General features: G+C 43.9%; 1 long non-coding RNA gene across 1 annotated transcript; it reads left to right on the top strand.

The window, feature by feature from the left end:
• Window positions 1–3331: 3331 nt before the first annotated feature.
• On the top strand, window positions 3332–19736 carry LOC148054686 (uncharacterized). Its single transcript, XR_015706441.1, has 6 exons — window positions 3332–3643; window positions 3759–3825; window positions 8755–8917; window positions 9002–9124; window positions 9738–9844; window positions 19614–19736. It is a non-coding gene; the product is annotated as an uncharacterized LOC148054686 (long non-coding RNA).
• The last annotated feature ends 691 nt before the right edge of the window (window positions 19737–20427 follow it).

Below are 20427 nucleotides of genomic sequence, written 5' to 3' on the forward strand. Positions count from 1 at the left end.
CTGTGCCCTGCTGCTTTTGTGTTTCCTCCTCTCTCTCCTAACTGCATAGTTACCGTCCTTGGCTTGCTCCCTTTCCTATCTGTTCCTTACCCTTCACTGTCATTGAATTGAAAAACATCTTTCCATAGAGCAGAAGTCTTCATAAGAAAGTCATAACACACCCCCCAGCAGTGAGGTGCTCAGAGCTGGCCAGGAAGGGGTTCATGTTCTGCTGTGGGCTGTAAGCCCACTATGGGTTTCTGAGCCCTTTAGGTTTGTGTGAGGGAGGGAGGAGGCATCCCTGAGGTCCCTTTCTCCGAGTTCTTATTTTCTAGTTCATTTATTCTCCCCAAATTCAATTTTTAGCACCTCTTTTGGGAGTTCATAGGTAAGTAGGAAATAAGTTTAGACTAACTAACTCAGCTACTGTTGTTCCAACAGCTCTTTGTTGCAGACAATTCAGGCACATCTGTGTTGGTCCTCAATCCAGAAAACTTCTGAAATCAAAGAAAATGGGTTCGGGTCTCCTGACTTAGTGCAGAGGTGAGCCATTTTCAGGAGAGGACCATCTATTGAATGGACAGTGCCAGCAGGAATCCCCATCCTTAGGACAGGCTGTCCACCCATTTCTTCAGATGGGTGAGTCCTCACAGTTGCTCTTCCTGCCAGCCGGGTCTTAACACTGGAAACTGCCCCATGTTTCCCTTTAAGCTGGTAAGTTTCTCCTAATTTTCTTTGGATTTTTCCGAGTGTGCACTTGACTCTAATGGATTTAAGAATTGATTTGCATTGACTTACTGCATGGTGTTTCAACGTGCTGTGATAGACAAGCCAAACGGGCCAAGTAAGAGCTCCTGCTGTGTGTGCAAGAGTGAAAACAGGAGGAGGAAGGTGCAGATATTGCTGTCAGCACAGCTGTTTGTGGAGAGGAACCATTTTCCCCTTCGCTCTGAGCAATAGGTATTCAGGTTTCGCATGACTAAGAACGCAGCATTGTCTTCCTTTTAACTCTTACTTGTTGCTACTTAGTTGTTGTCTTTTTATTTGAAGGAATAAGCAGCTCTGAAGAGGAAATATAGCTGTTTGGTGGTTTGTTGTTTTTTTTTTTTTCCTGTGGACAAATGCTTATGTAGAGGAGCAATGAAGCTCAGCTTAGATGTTATTTTAAGCAGCTCATTTTTGCTGCCTGACCTATATGACTGAGTTAAGGTCACAGGAAAGTGCATCTTTTTTTCCAGATTAGATGATGTTCTTCATGCTTTGGGCTGATGCTAATAATTTTGATTTCTGGGACTGGAGGTAGAGATAAAAAGGCACCTTAATTCTGCTAGTCCTTGCTAAATCTTCTCAGAGGAATTCTGTAAGCTCCCTCTGTAAACTGCATCATCCTTTGGTCTCATCTTCAAAAGTAAGGGCATCAACTATCCCGTGAAGGACAGCAGCACAGGGTGTTTTCCAGTAGAGGGATGAATACTGCCAGTCCTGCTCCATTCTGAGTTTTATACAGTACTGTTAAGCTGGCTATCATCTCTTTCATGGTGTTGCTTCCAGTTATTTTGTATATTGGGGGTAGTTGATACGCTGAAGGGCGAGACTGCCGACATTCAGGTGGACACGAACAAGCCGGAGAAATTGGATGACAGAAGTATCAGGAAATTCAAGAAGGCAAATGCAAAGTCCTACACCTGGGAAATAATAACCCCATGCAACTGTACAAGCTGGGGACTGAGCTAGAAATCAGCTTAATCAAAAAGGACCTGAAGGTCCTGATGGACATCAAGCTGAACATGAGTCAAGTATGTGCCATTGCAACAATGAGAGCCAACCACACCGACACAGGGCACATTAGTACCAGTACAGCCGGCAGGTTGAGGGAAGTGATTATTCTCCTCTGTTCAGGACTTGTGAGGCCACATCTGGCATAATGTGTATAGTTCTGGCTCCCAAAAAGTATGGGAAAGACATTGATAAACTGGAGCAATGGTAGTGGACAGCCACTAACGTGGTCAAGGGGCAGGAGTTCGTAATGTACAAGGAAAGGCTGAGGGAGCTGGGTTTGTTCAGCATTAAGAAGAGAAGACTCGGGTGGAACCGGCCTTGAGCTAGCTAATGGGGGGTTACAGAAATAACAGAGCTGCTAAGAGGTACCTAGAGAGAAATGACAAGAGGCAGCAGGCACAACTTGTACCAGGAGGAACTCCTACTGTGCCTAGGGAAAAGTTTTTCCCCCAGAGGGAGGTGCAGAGCTGAACAGGTGCCCAGAGGGGCTGGAGGCCCTGAATATGATCAAAACTTGACTGTGCGAGGCCCTGAGCAACCTGAGCAAATTTTGAAGGTAGCCCTGCTTTGAGCAGAGGGGTTGGACTAAATGTTCTCCTATTATTCTACGTTTCACTTTTATTTAGTGGCCCTGTATTTAGTCTTTCTCCAGCTCACCAGATTTCTCTAACAGACTATTAGATATTCAAGTTATAGCTGTTCATCGTACCTTACAAAGGAACTATTTGGGGCCTACAGCTTTTGAAACATAAGTGTTGAACTGAGCCTGTGAACACCTAGGTATGTCTTGGCGCTATGCATTGTATGTCTAGTCCTACACCCACTGAATGCAATAGTTTGGTATTCGGTGGCTTCAGAGAGGTTGGGTCTATCACCCTTAATATTTAGTTTTTATTGACATCACTGGGGCTTTCTTACAGAATAAGAAGTTAACTCTTTACAGAAATGAGAGCTTTCAGACATGATCCTTTGCCTTGCAGCATCGTATGGCTGCTCCTTAAATGCACATTTCATATGAGGTGTGTTCATTTTGCCTTGTAACCATAATTGCCATTTGATTCCCAAACCTGATTTGGGGAAAAAAACACCCCTGTTACCATTCCTGTTCCCTCACTAGTGGTTCCCACTGCTTCACTTGTCTTCCAGTCCCTGGAATAGTAGACACGACTGTGGTACATGTCCACTGAGAGGATCAGAAGTAGGTGGAAAGGAGCGGGGCTGTGGAACTGCTCTGGCAGGTTCCCAGTGAGCCACTGGGCCCTGCCACATGCCCCTGCTCCCCTGAAAAGCCCTCTCTTCACCTCACCCGTGCCAAATGTCAGATTAACTGCTTGTGTGGTCCTGATCCAACTGAAAGGGCAAAGCCCTGTGCTGAGGGCCAGGTGTAGATGGCTGAAGAGGAGGTGGGAACACCTTCAAACTACCGTGAAAGCGGAAACTGATGAATACTTTCCTACAAGGGTATCAGTAGGCAGGCTAGTGCTTCACAGCTCTCTCCTGTATCAGACGATCTGTCACTTACTTACAAGGGCAATTAAAAAGCGCACTGCAAGAGCCTGCTTTGCTGAGCGGAGGGAGGAGAGCACAGGCTCTTTGAGATGAATGCGACCGGGAGCTGCCGGGCGGTGTTGGCATTAGTCCCCTCATGATGTCAGAGGCAGAGCTGCAGCAGGGATGCCTGGAGAACATCAGGCTGCTTGTCGCAGCCACAGCTCACCCTTGCTGTGATACGGGAAAGGTCACACTCGTGACTACTGCATTGAGCTTCTTTTAGACCCTGCCCAGCAGCTGCGAATGAATATGGAAGAAAAAAAGAAATGAAACGCAAAGCCAGTAATGAAAAGAAGGGGAATGCAGCCGTGATCTGCTACTGCATTGAGAACATGTACGTTTGCCAAATACATCCTGCTCCTTTTCCCCTAGCAGATAATCCACGGGGAAAACAAGCCTTTGCTGTTGCTGTCAGCTAATGAGGTTATTCCTTTGGTTCTCACTGACAGGTCTGAGGCTGGAGTTCCTGGAGTCCCTCCTCGCCTGTGTTCCCCTGCCAGGGGTGTTACAGTGGCTGTAAGCTTTCCTCGTTCCTGCACTTTCCCTTAAAAATAGCAAGGCTGGTCACAAGGAGCCAAAAGAGAGAGGGGAAAACATGGCAGCTTTGTCCCTTTTGCTTCCTTGGTAACGGTCTGTGACTTCTCTTGGAGGAAGTCAAGCAACTCGGGGATCCTGACGGCAAAGTTTCACAAGGTCCTTCACACTGATTGTGTGCTCTGCTACCCTTTTGCAGGGCAAGGACACTCTGATTTCATACTAACTGTATGAAAGCGTTCATACTGTAATGCTTTGTCTTAGCTCACTCCATTGCCTGGTGTATTCGGAATATGCCTTTTCTGATAAATAGAAAAAAAAAGAATTCAGTTTCTCTCCTCTTAGAATTTAGATGATACTTTCAGCAATGCCTCTTTCAACAAAGCCATTTTTATGTAATAGAAAATACCAAGAATTTATTTCTCCTTTAGCTGATATAATACATTTTGACCTTATAATAACATGGCACAGCAGTTGCATTTTCAGTGCTGGTGTAAATGGTACCTATATCATATTACCAATGATCATTCGATACCTCGACACATCTCTGTAAAGCTCATCTGCAATCTTAAGTATTTTCCTGTTCCCTTGTAAGACCTGAGGCAGATCACTGCCTAATGGAAATGCATTCAAGGGAAAAGTGTTCTGGACATCCATTTGTTTCTTTGGATTGCATTAGAGTACAACCAGTAGAGTTAAGCTGGGAGCAGGGTAGAGCCTCCACATCCTCGTGTCTCCGAAATGCTTGCAATCAAATTGCAGTACTGATCTGTATATTTTAACAGGGTCACTGAGTGAGAGCCATTTGAATGCTTCATGCTCTGCATCTTCCAAGTAATTGCCGTTTAAGGATTCATTTTAAAGTTAATTTTCCCACTTTATATGTTTGAAGCTGAGCTTGGAGTTATGCAAAAAGAGGCATACCTCAATCTATTTTGAATCTGAAACCAGCTAAGTGTCAGTATAAAACCAACCCTACATTATAACTTTACACATTAAAACTTTTTACATTATGCTTTTGAGGCGGTGAAAGACAAAGGACTCTGCCTTTTAATAATGACCCTGTTTGGAAACCCAAAAGTTGGTAAGTTTTCCAAAGAAGCAAAACAAGATGCTGCCTCACGCATCCATGTCTTTGAAACACTGGTTGTTTCAAAGCAAGGAAAAGACTGGATGTTTACACTGCTTTATATCTGACCCACATCCCATCCAGCTTCCCAGTTCATTTATTTCTTCTTTGTAATTTATTTTTTTGCTATTTTTTCCAACACATGGCTCCTAAGATCAGTCCTGTTACCTCTGGACACTAGGATTGACAGGAGCTTTAGGAAAATTAAACCAAGAGGAGTTTTGTGACGACTGAGTGAGATTTAAAGCTGAGGGTTGGGGCTCCTGGGTTCTTCTCCTGCCTGCAAAATGTGCTTTTGGCAGCTGGCCACTGGGAAGGCGTAGCCTCAGGTGCACTTGCTGGCATGCTGGTGGAAGTGGTTCTTGAGGCCATGGGACAGCTTTATTGAGCAGAACTATTGGGAGTGAGTTGAAGTGGTCACTGATGGCAGGAACAGTGGCTGGAGGCACGAGTGGGGCTATTGGGATGCACAGAACGAGGAAAAAGAAGCTGAATTAGATTAGGGATTCAAAGCAAATGGCATTCTTCAAATCAGCAGGCAAGGAAGGCAGCTTCAGAAGCAAGACAAAATGATGGTTGGGCAGTAAAGAAGGCTAATAAGCGAATGATACAGATTTTATTGCAGAAATATGCAGCAAAAGAATTTAATTACAGTCATGATTTATTAAAATGAGCTGGGAAGCATCCCAGTTCAGCGTAGCTTTTTATAGAGGAGGCAGCCCACATATAGCCTATGCAATTAGCAAGAGAGATTTGTGGACATAGGATGTGGAAACTGGCAGCCACAGGGTGAATGGAAGAGTGTCTGTAAATCACATTTTGACAAACGAGGGAGAAGGTTGTCTTGGCTTGTCACAACCACTCCCCTGTCTGCCTCTTTTTTTCCAATCCAGAACTGAAGTGTTTGTCCCCTCAAACAGCTGTCCTGCCTTTGCTTCTTTTGATGCTGTGAAGTTCATCAATATTCATCAGGGCTGGAGAGAGAGAGACTAATTTTCAGCAGAGGCAGCTGGGTGACTCACTGTCAACACCAACACTGGCAACAAGGCCAGATGCTTTGCCTTTTGGCATCTCCCACCGCCCTACAGTAGGAAATCTACCCTGCCACCGCAGTGCTGCTGGCTGGGGAGGTCTGCCGAGGACAGCAAGGATTCAGACGTGACACCCACGCTAATCCTAGCAACTCCGAATGGGAGCACGGGAAAATCTAAGCAAGCTCGCAAGGTGATGGGCAGCAGCTTTAAAAAGGGTGTGCTGTTTTGTCTAGCTCATTGGCAAGGGAAAGCCTCCACAGTTCCTTTGAGAACTTTTCAACCAGCTAGTTGGACTGTCGCTTTTAATTATTATTTAGTTTTGAACTAGAAATGAAGTTTTTTAACCTGTGCGCTACTTTTCCAAAGTACTGGCCTGAGCAGACCAGTTCACATTTTTCTTGCTCTACAAAGTGGCTTCCTAGTTAGTGTATATTATAAAGCATCCGTACTTGTTTTAGGATTTGCTCATGTTGCTTATGTGTTATGTGCATGTCAGGGGACACACTTAGCGTAACTGTGTATTGGGATCAGAGTCTCAAAGGAGCTTAAACCGTGTTTCAAAAGTATCGCTGTCACTTAGGGCAAAGGCAGGTGTTCTGGATCTGCAAACATTTGCCACCGTGGGAAGAGAAGCCATGGGAAGTGTTGGGCAGAGACACCTTGCAAGGCTGCGCAAGACTCTGTCTCAGCAGCAGGGCTGACAGCAGAGACCAAACCAGCTCCGAAGCTGTGGTTTCACCCGCACACTATGTGCCTCCACTGAGTAGCCCTGGTGAGATGGGATGGTGAGTTCAGGGGCAGCACGACTCTGCTGATTTTCTAGAGCTGATACCTAGGCTGTGCCAGCATCCTTGGAGGTGTCGTGCCATCTCTGTGCCTGTGACAGCACAGATGCACCCTGTACGACTTGTGCATTTCTGAAAAAGATACTTGTGGTGTTGCATTTAGCAGTGTCACCCCATGTCCACAAGTCTCTTGTTTCTTGTGATGCTAATGCTGGCAGGAAGGAACAGCAGCAATGGCTGTTTCCTACTGGCCCTTTTGTTAGTGTGCCTCGGGCTGATACTTGCAGTGGTTCCCTTCAGATTTGAGACCTGTGATGTCCCTAGGCTCTAGTGGTGTTGGTGGTGCCAGGTGCTACAGGTGGATGTCTACTTATTAGTCCCTGGGGGATGACAAATAACTTGGCTTTTGCTAGGTCTGGCTGATCCATGCTGGCTGTGGCAGATCAGAAATGATTTCAGACTCACCACATCTGTTCCTTCATCCGACAGCCACCACAGAAATAAATATTGCACCCCACTGAGGAGAGTCAAATCTCACAGCTGAGCTGGAGCAAGATGGACACTCTTTGTTATTTCTGTACTAAAAGTAATTTTTTTTTTTCAGGGGGCCCTTCACACCAACCAAATTAAGACATTTCTTCTGTACAGTCAGTGGCACTCCAAAAATTCTGATTTGCTTTCTGGAGCTTCCACTGAATTTGTGGTGGCCCTCAGGCTGTGACTCAGTGATCTCAGGTGGATGCAGAGTCTTAAGTTTTACATTAATTACGTACTTACCTTACTGGATTGAAACTATAGATGGAACAACAATATTCTTCTTCACTTGCAAATCTTCATCTAACGGAGATTTCCATAAATCTGCATCCATAAATGCAGAGAAAGAAAACCAGAAATGAAACCCCAAAAAGTTAAGGCCATCCTTTTTGCAACTGTCTGATATTCAGGAATCTCATGTTGCAAAGGACATGCAAAGCTTCTGCTTTTTTTTTTTGTCAGACACATTTGCCACCAATGCAGACTTGCTATCAGTTTGGGATGTAAATATGAAACTGACCCAGAGTCACTGAGATTTGCCTGATTTCATGTCTGAGTCGGATGTGCTTTTGGCAAACGGGCGCTTGCAGTGGATCCGAACTCATTCAGAAGCTCAGCAGATGCTTCTCTGAGCCTCTTCTATGTTTGAAAACAGAAATGAAGCATGAAACCAGGTGCATTTTGTGCTGTCTTGAATTATGGATTTTATTCTTCTTGTTAAAACACAGTTTACACATCTTCTGGTTTATCATTTTTGAAGATGATTTGGTGTAAAATACCAGGTTCTACCTGACAAATGGCTGTGGGACTCCAGGAACTGCTCTCTTCTCTAAGGCTCTGTTCCAGTTCACTTGAATTCAACAGCAGCCTTCCCACTGATATCAGATGGGGCGAGTGAGGGCTCTGTGGGTTGCAAGGACCCAAGACTGCAAATAAAACTGAAATTAGTCATGGACTTTGCTGAAATTCTCCACCCTATGTTATGGAGGAGTTCAGACAAGAAGGTCTTAAGAGTCCCTTCTAACCTAAATCCTAATGAAAAAGGGACCCACATTTTTGAGAATAAGCATCAGAGTGCTTTTTTACAAAGAGTTTTCTGAGGAGGCAAGAAACACTTTGCTTTAATTTTCTGGTCTGAAAATATCAACAGTTTGTTTTATTTTGAAAAAAAGCCACGAGAATGGTCAAGCCGTTGCCACCATGCCTGCAGGTTTGCAAAAATAAAGGGAAAATGGGCTGCTGTATCTTGATATTCCATAGGGTGCTTAGACATAATAATGTACTGATAGGTTTTGCATTTATCAAGAGTGATCTCCTTAATTCTGAGACGAAATGCTAAGTGGAGGAAAAACTGTTATTGTCATGACTGACCTGAATCTGTCAGGATTCTTTGTTGTTTGTAGCTTATATTCTTGAAATTGTTTTTCAGCTACTAAAACTATGGCTTCTCTGTAAGCTGAGCTTGGAAAATGAAGGCCAAGAACGGGAGAAGAAAAAACTGCTGTGAACACATCTAAAAGCAAAAGGTTTAAACATCTGGCTCTCAGTAACTTGCAAGAAATCCACCATCACTTTGTTTGCAGTGATTAAAGGTGAGCGACTGAGCCTGTGTGGGATTTCTTGCCTTTGAAACACATTTAGTTAATTATTACATCTTAATTTATTTTCTACTCTAGAATAAGCCTTGCTGTGGGAAGCAGAGCATAGGAAACACAAGATGGTGCTTTTCAGTGGCAAAGCTTCGACTATGGCATCGTTTTTCATACTTGCAATATTAAACCGCAGTATCCACAAGGGAGGTACCGTAATAGCAAAATGCTAATAAAAATGATGGTGTATTTTATAAGAGCTTCCAGGGTCTCACATAATATTTGCAGATAATCTCTGTTTGCCAATTTGTCAAGTCATTATTCTCCATCTGTGATATCCAGTGATAACCAAATAGACTTTTTACTTCATTTTTATCGACATTAGTGAGCTCATCACTAACCTGTTGAAAAAACAAAATGCAAGCATTAAAAGCAGTGTAAAGGCAATATATTGTTATTCTAGCATGCGCTCAAACCTGCATAATAACTGCTAATTAAAGTATTAAAGTCTTCATTTTAGAAAGACGGAGGGGCTATCTGCCTTTGTACCCTACTAGCCACACACCTTTTTTGTGATTTGCTTTCCAGGATTAGTGACCAAGGGCTTGTTTTGTCTGCCATGAGACAATTTTACCTGATCAGGAGACAGTTTTACCTAATCAGGTGCATGCATTGAAAGCCAGCAGCCACAGTTAGGCGTTCACTTGTACCAAATATACTGCATCAAACCAGTATGTGCACACGACCTTAGATCCCCAAATGGCAGGCACTTTGCTGGCTCTGGAGAGGAGCACAGTAAAATTGTAAACCTTTTTTTTCACAGCCTGCATGTTGGCAGACACGCACACACATCCTTGCCCCATGGACCAAGCAGGAGCCACTTCATCAATGCAGCAGAAGTTCCTCTAAGAAAGAGATGGAGGAAGATAGGTGAGAATGAATGAGACCTCTGCGCCGTGCCTTAAAACTTTTGCGTACAGTATTGGTTTGGGTGGTTGTGATGTTTAAGCAGCATTTTGCATGTTACGCATTAGCACTGAGCACCTAGAAGAAGAGACCTAGACCTTCCGTTCGCTTTGCACATCTATTTGATTAGGTTGTGTGCTCATAGCATCTTCTTCTTGAGCTGCAGTATTACAACTGGACACTAGAGAGCTCCTTTTACCAAAGACATCTCAGCAATGCGAGGGCAGGCTCCCTGAGGTGTGCCTTCCAAGCATTCCCCCTTTTCTAGGGGAATTTTACTCATTTTTCATTTTTATGTTAAACATTACTGTTCTCAAGGGAAAGCTATCTTTGCCAGAGCGATGGCTGCAGCTGTAACTCCACACCTCCTACCCCCAACAAGGCAGAGATTTCGCAGGAGTTGTAACTTGGGAACTAATTATACAATTTCAGAGATAGCAAAAAGTAAATCAAATGCTGCCAGCTTGGAAATTATAATTAAGTTTTTCCTCAGAATAACAAACACACTCAATATGTGATTTATTATGACTATTACTGTATTAATAATAGTAATAGTCTATGTCACGCACCTATGCAGAGTACATGTTTTTGTCTAAATTGCTGGATTACAGTCACAGATGCAGGATGAATTCCAACTAGCTCTCTGCAGTCACTCTGCTGATAACCTTAAGCCTTACAACACACAAGCTATTGCTAAACACTACTCTATTAGCAAGCGATATAACAGGATGACGACTGGGTCTACTTTTTTCATTAGCCGTGTTTGACCTGTTCCCCCGCCAGTTGCCTTTACCCTATCAATCATTTATTCAAAACCAAAACAAAATCTCCTATGCTGTCACTGTAAGGACATCTGCATTCCTGCTTCTCAGACACAAGCACCGGCTGCTGCAAGATGCTATAGCGATGTGACATCCTATCGTATTCCCCGTTAGAGATTTTGCTCTAGGATTGATTTACAGATAAGCGTGTCCTGAGGTCAGCAGTGGGAGGGCATGGGATTTTGCCTCCTAAGCAAAGTCCTGTCCCACTCCTATCTCAAAGTCCCAAAGTGCAAAGACTGAAAAAGTCCATATGACAACTTCAGAAAGGTCAGGGGAAGCCTTGTTCCAGCCTCTCCTGTGCAGTGCAGCAGTGCTTGGCCAGGGCAGAGAAACAGGTGGCTCTGCTGAGACCTGTAACAACAGCTACTGCTGAAGCTCTTACCAGAGGCACCAGCGCGCTGATGCCCGCTTTCCTCGCTCCTGCCTCCTCGTCCCAGTGTGAACCAGAACACAAGAACCAGCAAAATCCGGAGCAGAGAGCCTTTGTGCTGTATGCAGGTCCTTCCCTTCCCAATCCTTGCGTGCCCTCAGGGGGAGATGATGCCTCCCAACCAGGAGGTGTGCTTTCGGCTCCTGCCTGTATTTCCTGCCAAGCTCCTTTGTAGCTTTGGGCACATCTCTCAGCCTTCCTCTACCTCTGTTGCTTCAGATTTGTTCAATGATGAAGCTAAGGCTTGCTTTCTTCCACCATTTCTTTGCCTTGTTCCCCTGCCCGGATTGGGACCAGAAGGCTTTCACTGGGCAGGTGTGAGGGACTGCAGCTCTGTGGGCAGTAGTAATACGGGCCAGGCCTGGATGGAGGTGCCTCTGGAGTCCTGGCAGTAGCTCGATGTCCGTGCAGCTGATGGCACAGCTGGCAGGATGGTCCAGACAGTTGGAGGATCTCTATTGCAGTTGCTCAGTGACACTTTCAGTTGGACAGACCGATTCATTATTAATTAAAATGTTCCCGCTCTGATCAGATTACTTGCAGGCAGCCTGACAAGGTGAAAATGTTTATCGTTGTCCCTGCCTGGATGCTGAGGAGAATATTCTGCAGGAGGGAGCCAGATCTGACCAGTTTTACGTAGAAAGCCAAAGAAGCAGCATTCTGATTTTTGAGGAAGCTTCTTTTCCAGGACAGTGTTAATGGCAGTGAGCGGAAGTGTGGCATTAACATCTCGTCACTTAGTTTCCAAAACCAGCATGCGACAATGATAGCTGAGAGCTGAACTCTAATGTTTCTTTCTTTGTTCTTTTCAACCCACAGTCCTCTGAAAAATGTATAGATAGACGTAAAGATAGATAGAAAGGATTTTCAGCGTAGGGCAGCCCCGAAGAAGGTGAGTGTGGGAGGGGAGAGGCTGCCTTCTGATTCATCCGACATTCTTCTCTTCCAAACTGCTCTGTATGAGCCTTGGCTGTGTCATTACACAACCCATATGCTGGCTCCCATACATGCAGAGCAAGTCCCCAGCACGGCACTCATCAACTCTCTACCTAAATGACCTTGAGCTACCCGGAGAATCCTCTCCTATCTTTGAGAACAGAGGGCTGATAATGATAGAAAATGTAACAAAATCCAGCCGTAACTTGCTGAACTGGAGCTAACAAGATGAAAGGGTGTGGTGAAGTCAGGGCTAGCACGTCCCTTGCAAAACCCCATTTCTCAGAAAATTGTGTTTTATTGTTTCCAGTCCTGGGAGCTCACATTACACCCTAGCCAAACCTAGCAGGGCCCTGTCATTCATCAGTCAGTTTTATGGCATGATGGGAGTCTGCAAAGCTAGAAGCCAGTTAAACAAATTAAAAAATTTAACGGGATTCTCTGACTGCGTCTTGCAGAAGAAAAAAGGAAATGCCTTAGGATATCTTTTGTTCATAGGGAGGATCATATAGGCCCCCAAAAGGCAACAACAGCAAGGTGGCCACTGGAGGGAGAGAGAAAAGATTGCAAAATTTTACAAAGGAAATTAAAATGTAATTCCCGTCAAGTCATCTCTCATGAGCCTGTCTTTTCTCATCAACATTTTGGACCATGTGATATGGAGAAAAAATGAAAATGCTAGCTGGGGCTGTGAACTACTTTCCCCCCCTAATTTTATTTTGCTTCAACTGTCCAGAGAGCAAATCTTTTGGGAGGTATCCAAGACCTCAGCGTCTGAGGAACTCCTTCTAGAAACTAAATAGAATAGCTCTGCCAATTTAGCTGACAGATGTAGTTATTTCAGTGACAAAGCACCCTGGGACCTTATAATCCCTTCTCCAAAAAAAACCCCCCACTATCACTTTATTCATCTCCCCAAAATGTCTTGGTATGTGGTCTTAGGAAAAATGGTTCATTTAATATCATTTTTATAAACCATTATTGAATGGATCGTGATCCAGAGGCTATTCTTTTCATCAAGTTGTCACCCACTGTCAAGTCTGACTAATAAGAGTTTATAAACCAGCAGTGAGTATAAGCAGTCTCAGTGACACGAATACAAACTCAGCAGCTCAGCTTACTGCAGCTTAGCATGGATTAATTTCCCACGGCAGATGCCAGCCTCATGCCAAAAAAGAGTAACCCCATCTTTATGATTTGTCTCTTCTTCACAATTGTCAATCTATGTAAATACAGAGAGAACTAGGAATTGGCCCAAATTACAAAGTGTGGATCTCTGCAGCACGTCTTTGAAGTTGGGCTGTGCCTGAGTTTTCCTTCAGGCTCCTCTCCGGTCCTTTCCCTTATAAAACTGTTTAGAGCAAGCTTGGTATGTTCCTACCCTTTTTATCAAAAGGTCTGTTTAAGCAGTAGTGATATAAATGATATTGACTCTCAGGTAATTAATTTTTTTCTCTCCGTCTTTTCCCAAGGAAGGATTAAGAGTACAGAGGCATACTGTTGTTTGATAGAGTGGTTTGTTTGCTATTATTATCCTTTTTGTTTATACCGGAGAGTGTTGGCCTTTTTGCACTGAGAAGATGATGATGAGGGTCACAAAAATCCTTGGGTCTTGCAGAGAATCACTCATTATTCTTGAAGCAGCTTCCAGGGAAGCTCTGTCTCAGTGTACATGACCTCTAATCTACAAAAGAAAAGGTTGCCTTGTGCCTGAGGAACAGAACTGTGGCATGGACTTGGTAATAGTTAAGATATGCTGGGCCATGAAGCGTCTCTGAAAGCCTCTAGACAGCCCACAGGAAAAACTAAGAAGGACCTAGCATGTGGCAGTGAGGTCAGATGAACCTCGAGCGAGGCCCCTGAATTTGATGTGATGTCCCAGGGATGGAAGAAAAGGGCAGGTGTAATGTGCTGGGACTGGTCTACTAGAGGTGACAGAAAACCCTACAGAGAGGTGTGGCTGAGCACGTTAAGTAACGACGAGTATGCTAAATTTGCTCTCAAACTGTGGCTTGTTTTGATTTCTACACCTTCCAGGCTCCAGATGCTGTCCAGAAAGCTTCCAGACTCCTATTGCAGGAATCCTAGGAGTGTTTCAGCTGAACTGCAGATGACTTTTGGCTTTGGGCTGAAGCCATGGGAAATTTTTAAGCTCCAAACTAGGCAAAGCTCACTGATTTGTTTTTTAAATTGTTTAACAATAGACATTCAAAGGTTGCAAGTTCCTACCAACTGAGAAGAAAGCTGGAGTGGAATCAGGCAGGAGAAATCAGCTGAAACACATGAAGGGAGTGTGAGCAGGCATAAGAAAGCAAGAGAGACTCATCTCCTTGGAGAGAGACTCTGAAAGGAGAGAGTCCTGTGGTCCCCATTAGCAGGAGGAGATGAAAATCCTGAGCTCATACGTGTGCACTCATCTTGGGGGAAAACTGAGAAAAATCACACATATATCTCCCCAGAGCATTTTAGGCAAGCCAAGAGTTTGCATTCACGTGGATAAAAGGCGTATAAGTATTGTTAGCACATATAGCTCATGATTCTAACATTGCCAGGTTTGTAGCCCCAAAACTAATTTTGCAACGTTGCAGTAACAATGTACCAAAGCTCAATGTGAGCTAATACAGGAGAGAAAGGTGATTTTACCCAAAACCAAACAGGATTTGCACACACTCTCACATCCTCATGTGTTCTTCATCCTGTTCCATCCCTGGATCAGGATTTATTTTTCTTTCCTTATCTGGGTGTTTGACAGCTCTAAGCCTGCTCTTTTCTTCCTTGCATCACTTCTTTAGGGCTTTGGTTTATAGTCTGTCCTCTCTTTCACTCTGTGTGTAGTCTGTCTTCAGTTTAGGGAGGTCCTGGTAAGCTGCACGTAGACGTGCTGGCATCTTCATGACCTAGGTGCCATCTGCACCTACTATTCTCACAGCACTTCTTCTACTCATCCTTCTGGTGCTTCCACACCTAGATAATCACTTTCATTCAGAAAGGTCTTAATATTTTTGTTAAAAATTCCTCGAGTATTGCAACATATTTTACCTGTCCACAACAGACTTACTGGAGTGCAGATGAGTGCGGAAGAGCAGGGATCACTGGGGAGGGTCCAATTTATCCTACCACCAGTTTGAGGGTCACTTAGATGCATGGTCTATGAAAACAATGGAGAGGGAAAAGGGAGCACTGAAAAGCTACTCCAGTCATTCCCAGCTGCCTCCTCCTCCATCCCGCTCCCCCCTGACACTGCTCTTCTTAATTGGGCTTTCAAATCGTTTCCTTTGAGAAGCTGTACAGGGTTTTATTGCTTTGATTTTTAACTGATCTGTTAGCTGTCTGTGAATTTCTCGAACGCTTTGGGAAAACAGCAGCCAGCACACGGCGATGTTTGCAGGTGAAAAAGCAGACCTGCGTGATAGCTTTCCAGCCAGTGTAGCACTAGTGTTGGCTTAGGTGGTTGTAATTGCGCTTGAAATCTCATTTTTGCTTTAACACAGCTAGAGCTCCTCAGTTCAACTTGGTGTAAGAGGACTAGTGAGAAGAAGCAGTGCCCAGAGTGGCTGATTGATGCGTTGTTTTATCTGGAGTGTTTGTTCAACATAAACACTAGAAAGTGAAGCACTGTAACATAAAACTGGATCTGCTTGCAAAAATAAAATCCAAAGAAGTCGCCTGAAAAAAAAAAAAAAAGAAGTCGTATTCCTTTCTCAGTAGCTTTTATGGAAACGTTCACCCTCCTCAAATTACAATGACTCCATGTAGCTTATTCTACAATATAGATTTTAATATTTTTGCTAAAATTTATTCCAGCTGTTGCTAATCATAGAAATATGAATAATATTATTATACAGAGAAAAGCCTGACTAGACTTGATGCAGATTTATTCATTTGTAATTTTTCCATCTTAAACCCAAATATTAAAAAATAGATGAAAAGAAAGAAAAGTAATTGTAACCACTGGCTTCTACTTCACCATGATGAAATTGAGCTTGCTCGGTAATCAGAGAATAAATGTAGAGATTTCCTGATTTTATCCGACTGTCTTGATTTTATCAGACCATTTGCAGTGACTGCAATTCAATCAAAAGTGGGGATGCCAGAGGATCTTATATATAAATCAGTTACTTTTCAGAGAGAACTGCTACTGAATTCCAGCTCAAAGATGCCCAGAAAACAAACCCAACTGAATCTGAATGAGGGACAGACTTGGGGTTTTTAATCTCTCTTCTTATTTTGACATAGACACTTCCAAGAGACGATTACATTGAGGAACGTACAGCCAACTCTGAAGGCCGAGCATAGGGTCAAATTAAACTGATTCAGATCAGTCCAAGCTGAAAATGCCTCCCTTGTCTCGCCAAAATCAGATTCTTCTTCCGAATCCAATGCCTCCCTGCAGGAGCAATATGAATCCCAACCACTAAATATTGATTGGAGTGCTGTTCCCAAATCTGCTTCTCATGCTGCGTTTGACTCCGGTGCCCTCAGCATCCAACTTCACAGCCACGTGACAATTCAGACGTGTCCTTGCGCAGCCTCGTAGGAAGCGTATGGTGTCTGAATTATTAACGTCCATTTCTCAGGAAAGTTATACTTTTAAAATAACTTCTCTTTAGCAAGAGCCCCACTTTAAACAGCCTCACACCCATTCTGACCTGCTTGTACTCGGAAACAAGGTTCCAGGCAGGGCAAAAAGGCAGGCTGGGGCTATGCACCGTAAGTGAAAAAAATGTTGGGTCATCTAAGAGTCCCTCATTTGCTCGCCCAGAAATGGGACTATCTTGAGTTGGGTTTTCCCTTTTTAATTTTTGTGGTTCTGAGCCATTAGCTGATTTCCGTGAAGTACATAAAAATTCAGCTTGAAACTGTCTTACACTTAATCAGCATTAAATAGATGAATGTTACAAGCGATAACTCTTATGACTCAAGCCCTACAGGCTGCACTTTTCCCTTGCTCTGATGCCATAAAAAAGATCTTTCAGGCAAGGGCAAGACTGAGAACTCTCCTCGGCTTTGAGAAATTTCTGTAGTGTTTCTAGAGGAGGAAAAGTGCAGGTCTTTGCTCAATAAGGACAGAAAACTGCTTCCTCTCCTCCATTTCCCATTCCATCACGGGGTTCCAAACACCCAAATCAAGCACGCGAAAATGGAAAGTACTAATGTCCTCAGCCGATGAGCGAGTCCGCTGGAGTGGACGACTTCAGCAGCCCGTGGCATAGTCTGCCTCTGCTCTGTAGGTGAAGAATCCCATTATTCTCATTACTGGGACTTGGCCCACCTTTGTATTGTCCCTGACCTTCAAACTGCGACTACCAAACCCAAGTCACTCTGTACGGTTTGCTGGATGCCTCTCCCCTGTCAATCGTGGATGTTCCACCCACTGCGGGGGTTCAAAGACCCTGTACTATCCTGCCCATAGACTAAGGCTTAACCTGGGTCTCTTCAAAAGCAGCAAGTGCATTTGTTGTATGAGCTGAAAAAGAGATTCCCTCTAATCCAGTAACAACTATGGCAAGCTTTTTCTCAGCTTGAAATCTCTCATTTTACACAGGCATGTGAAACAGGTGACAAATGGATCTAAAAATGGGTCATGGAGGATTCTGTGTTACTTGCCATCTGTGTCAGGGATAGGAAATATGCATCCATGGGGATCCACCAAGCAGTGCTTACCATGTGGTATCTTCTTGTTGATATAGCTTTGTAAAAATGGAGGGGTTTGAATTTTCAGGGCTAATATTTAGCACACTCCATGACTGCCACAGGGAGAATGTTTATTAGGGGGTTGTGGACTGAACTTAAACCACTACATGCCTATTGAAGAGGAGAGGTCATCCGGAGGATACTGGACTGCCTTGTCTCCTAAGGATCACAGGACCAGGGTACTAAGGGCAAGAAGTTTTCCTCTCCGGCTTGGAGTACTTCTGGCTCTTGGCCACAGTTGAAAGTGAAAGCAAAACCACTGGGCTTTGGGAAGAATGCACCAAAGAGAAACTTTCTGTAGCTTGCATAGACCTAAAAGCAATTTGGTAACAAGCAAAAAGGATGATAACTAGGATTTTTCCAGCCCAGTCCAGTCCAGTCTTTCACTGCACTGTTGCAGTGCTCCCGGTAACTCCAAAGTTCAAATCCTACTTGACTAAAGAGCACGATGCCGGCACTGAACTCCTTGGAGGGGCTCTGGACCGCATGGATTGCTCTCTGTCTCTCCAAAGCTCTTCCAGCACAGACGGCCCCCTGGATTAAAGATGCCAAATTCAGCTCCAGGTTTTGCAACACTCCTTCATTTAACATGGCAATTTCCTTTAATAGCTGGCAGAACCTGGTGGCTGGCTCGTTCTAGAATTTTTTTTTTGCTTTTAACCATATGAACATAATCTGTATCAACCGAAGATTATATGCATGGCAGATACAGAGTTTCATCCTGCAGCTACTAAAATGAATTGCAAAACCATTCAGTAACTGACTACAGCAGAAATCAATTGTACCAGTCACCAAATGACTTACTTAGCTTAAATGTAAAATTATTTGTTCAGACAGCAAGAAACTATTTACATGTGCTACTTTTGAAATTTACCTCTAGCTATGACCATATGGTAATTTAACTTTTAAATTGTATTTACCGCATTCTTCTACTTTAATCAGTCAATGCAAAGCTAAATTCTTCAGAACTCCACGTTTAAGCTTGAAACTCAAAACTTTTGCAGTTTCTCTCCGCCTTTGAGCAGTTGCCATCTTCAGATAATAACAGATCGATAAATGCTCAACCCTTTGAAGTGTAACAGTTCAAATGTGTCTACTGCCTTGTATACCCTGCCGTATGTTTTACTCCGAGTAGAGGCTAAACTTTCCTACTTCAGAAGCAACGAGTTCTGCTCAATTAGCAGAGCAAGGTTTTTTTGAGCATCGCACATGATTAGTTTCAAGGTCTCTAGTTTTAACAGCCATTTGTTAACAATCTTTTTATATAGCTGGCACGGAACTTGTGATTCAAATACAAGTAGGCAGTCAAATAGCTGGAGTGCTTCAACTACACACGTGATTCCAGAACTCAGCTAGGCTTTTCTGAGAAGCAATTTGGCTTTACATTTCAGAAGCGATGACACGGCTACTTTAGGTAGAGAAAGAATCAAGGCTTGTAGGAGGAGGAAATACTTCTTATTAGACCAGGTGGTTTTGGAAGTGGCAAAGCAGCTTTGGAGCAAACCATCCCATCACTGGATTCTCTTCTTTCTCTCTCTCTTTCCTCTCCCTCTATGTATATGCCTGCATACGTACGTACAGGCTTAAGACCCAATATACAGCGCAGTTCAATATGTGTTCTTCTGCTCTCTGAACTCTGACTTTTTGCTGTTAGTTTCTTTATAAGTGGTCAGGACTTCTAGCAATAGACAACGTCTTTAATTCAGTCTGTGACAGTGACTGCTGCGTGAGAGGTAATGTTTCCCTTTGTGGATCGAAAGGAGAAGACTATGTGCTTGTGTTTCAGTGAGCCTTGGTGTGAAGAACAGGAGGTCTTCCTCCGCGGCTGACATTGCTTTGTCTCTTTCAGATGTTGGCTTGAGGGAAGAAAGGAAAGATCTCGTCTGTCTTGGAGAAGTGAGAATAGATTTTCTTCTCATAAAAGAAACTTGACAAATCAGTGTTAACTACACTTTGTGCCTAACATTTCAACAAGCACATACGAAAACAGATGAGAAAATAAATAGGGTTTTTCTCCCTTGCAAATTCTATGTTTCTGTGCCAGATGAAAGCCAATGGCCAGTGTTGGTGCCCTCCTAAGGACAGCGAGGGCAGGAGTCCTGAATGGGTCAGGACTGCCATCTCTTTCCGCGCTTTTTGGTGCTGTCAAGCATGGTGGGTTATGAAAGCGAACAGGAAATTGTGGATCTGTATAGGAAGCAATGTTACGTATTCCGCAGAGTGTGTCTGTTGTACCATGCGATGTTATATGGTTGTGTTTGTTACTGTCGTAAGATATTGACAGGAAATCCCTCGATGAGAAAATGATTTTTTTAACATCTCTTCATCATTTACCATTTTAGAACTCTGCATTTTTTTGTGAGCTTTATGTGGTGAACTAGTTAAGCTCAAAGGGTGGGCAGCGGGACTTGCGACACAGCAGGGATGCGTACCACAGTCCTGGATAACGAATGGAGACCTGTCCCCTGCCCCAGCGTTGGCTTGCCTGATGGCAGCCCTGGGCCCTGCTTCGTGGCAGGAGTGGGCTATCGGCGGGCTGCCCGCAACCCGTGATGAAGGAGAAGGACAGAAGGCTGAAAGACATCAGTGAGAAAGGCCATGGGGACCTTGGTCCACGCTGGAGATGAGGTACGAGGGTCTTGGGAGGGACAGCCTGCCGAGGT

This window comes from Nipponia nippon, unplaced genomic scaffold (assembly GCF_047370975.1).
Source record: "Nipponia nippon isolate SJK-2023a ecotype South Korea unplaced genomic scaffold, ASM4737097v1 scaffold_3, whole genome shotgun sequence".
Taxonomy (NCBI): domain Eukaryota; kingdom Metazoa; phylum Chordata; class Aves; order Pelecaniformes; family Threskiornithidae; genus Nipponia; species Nipponia nippon.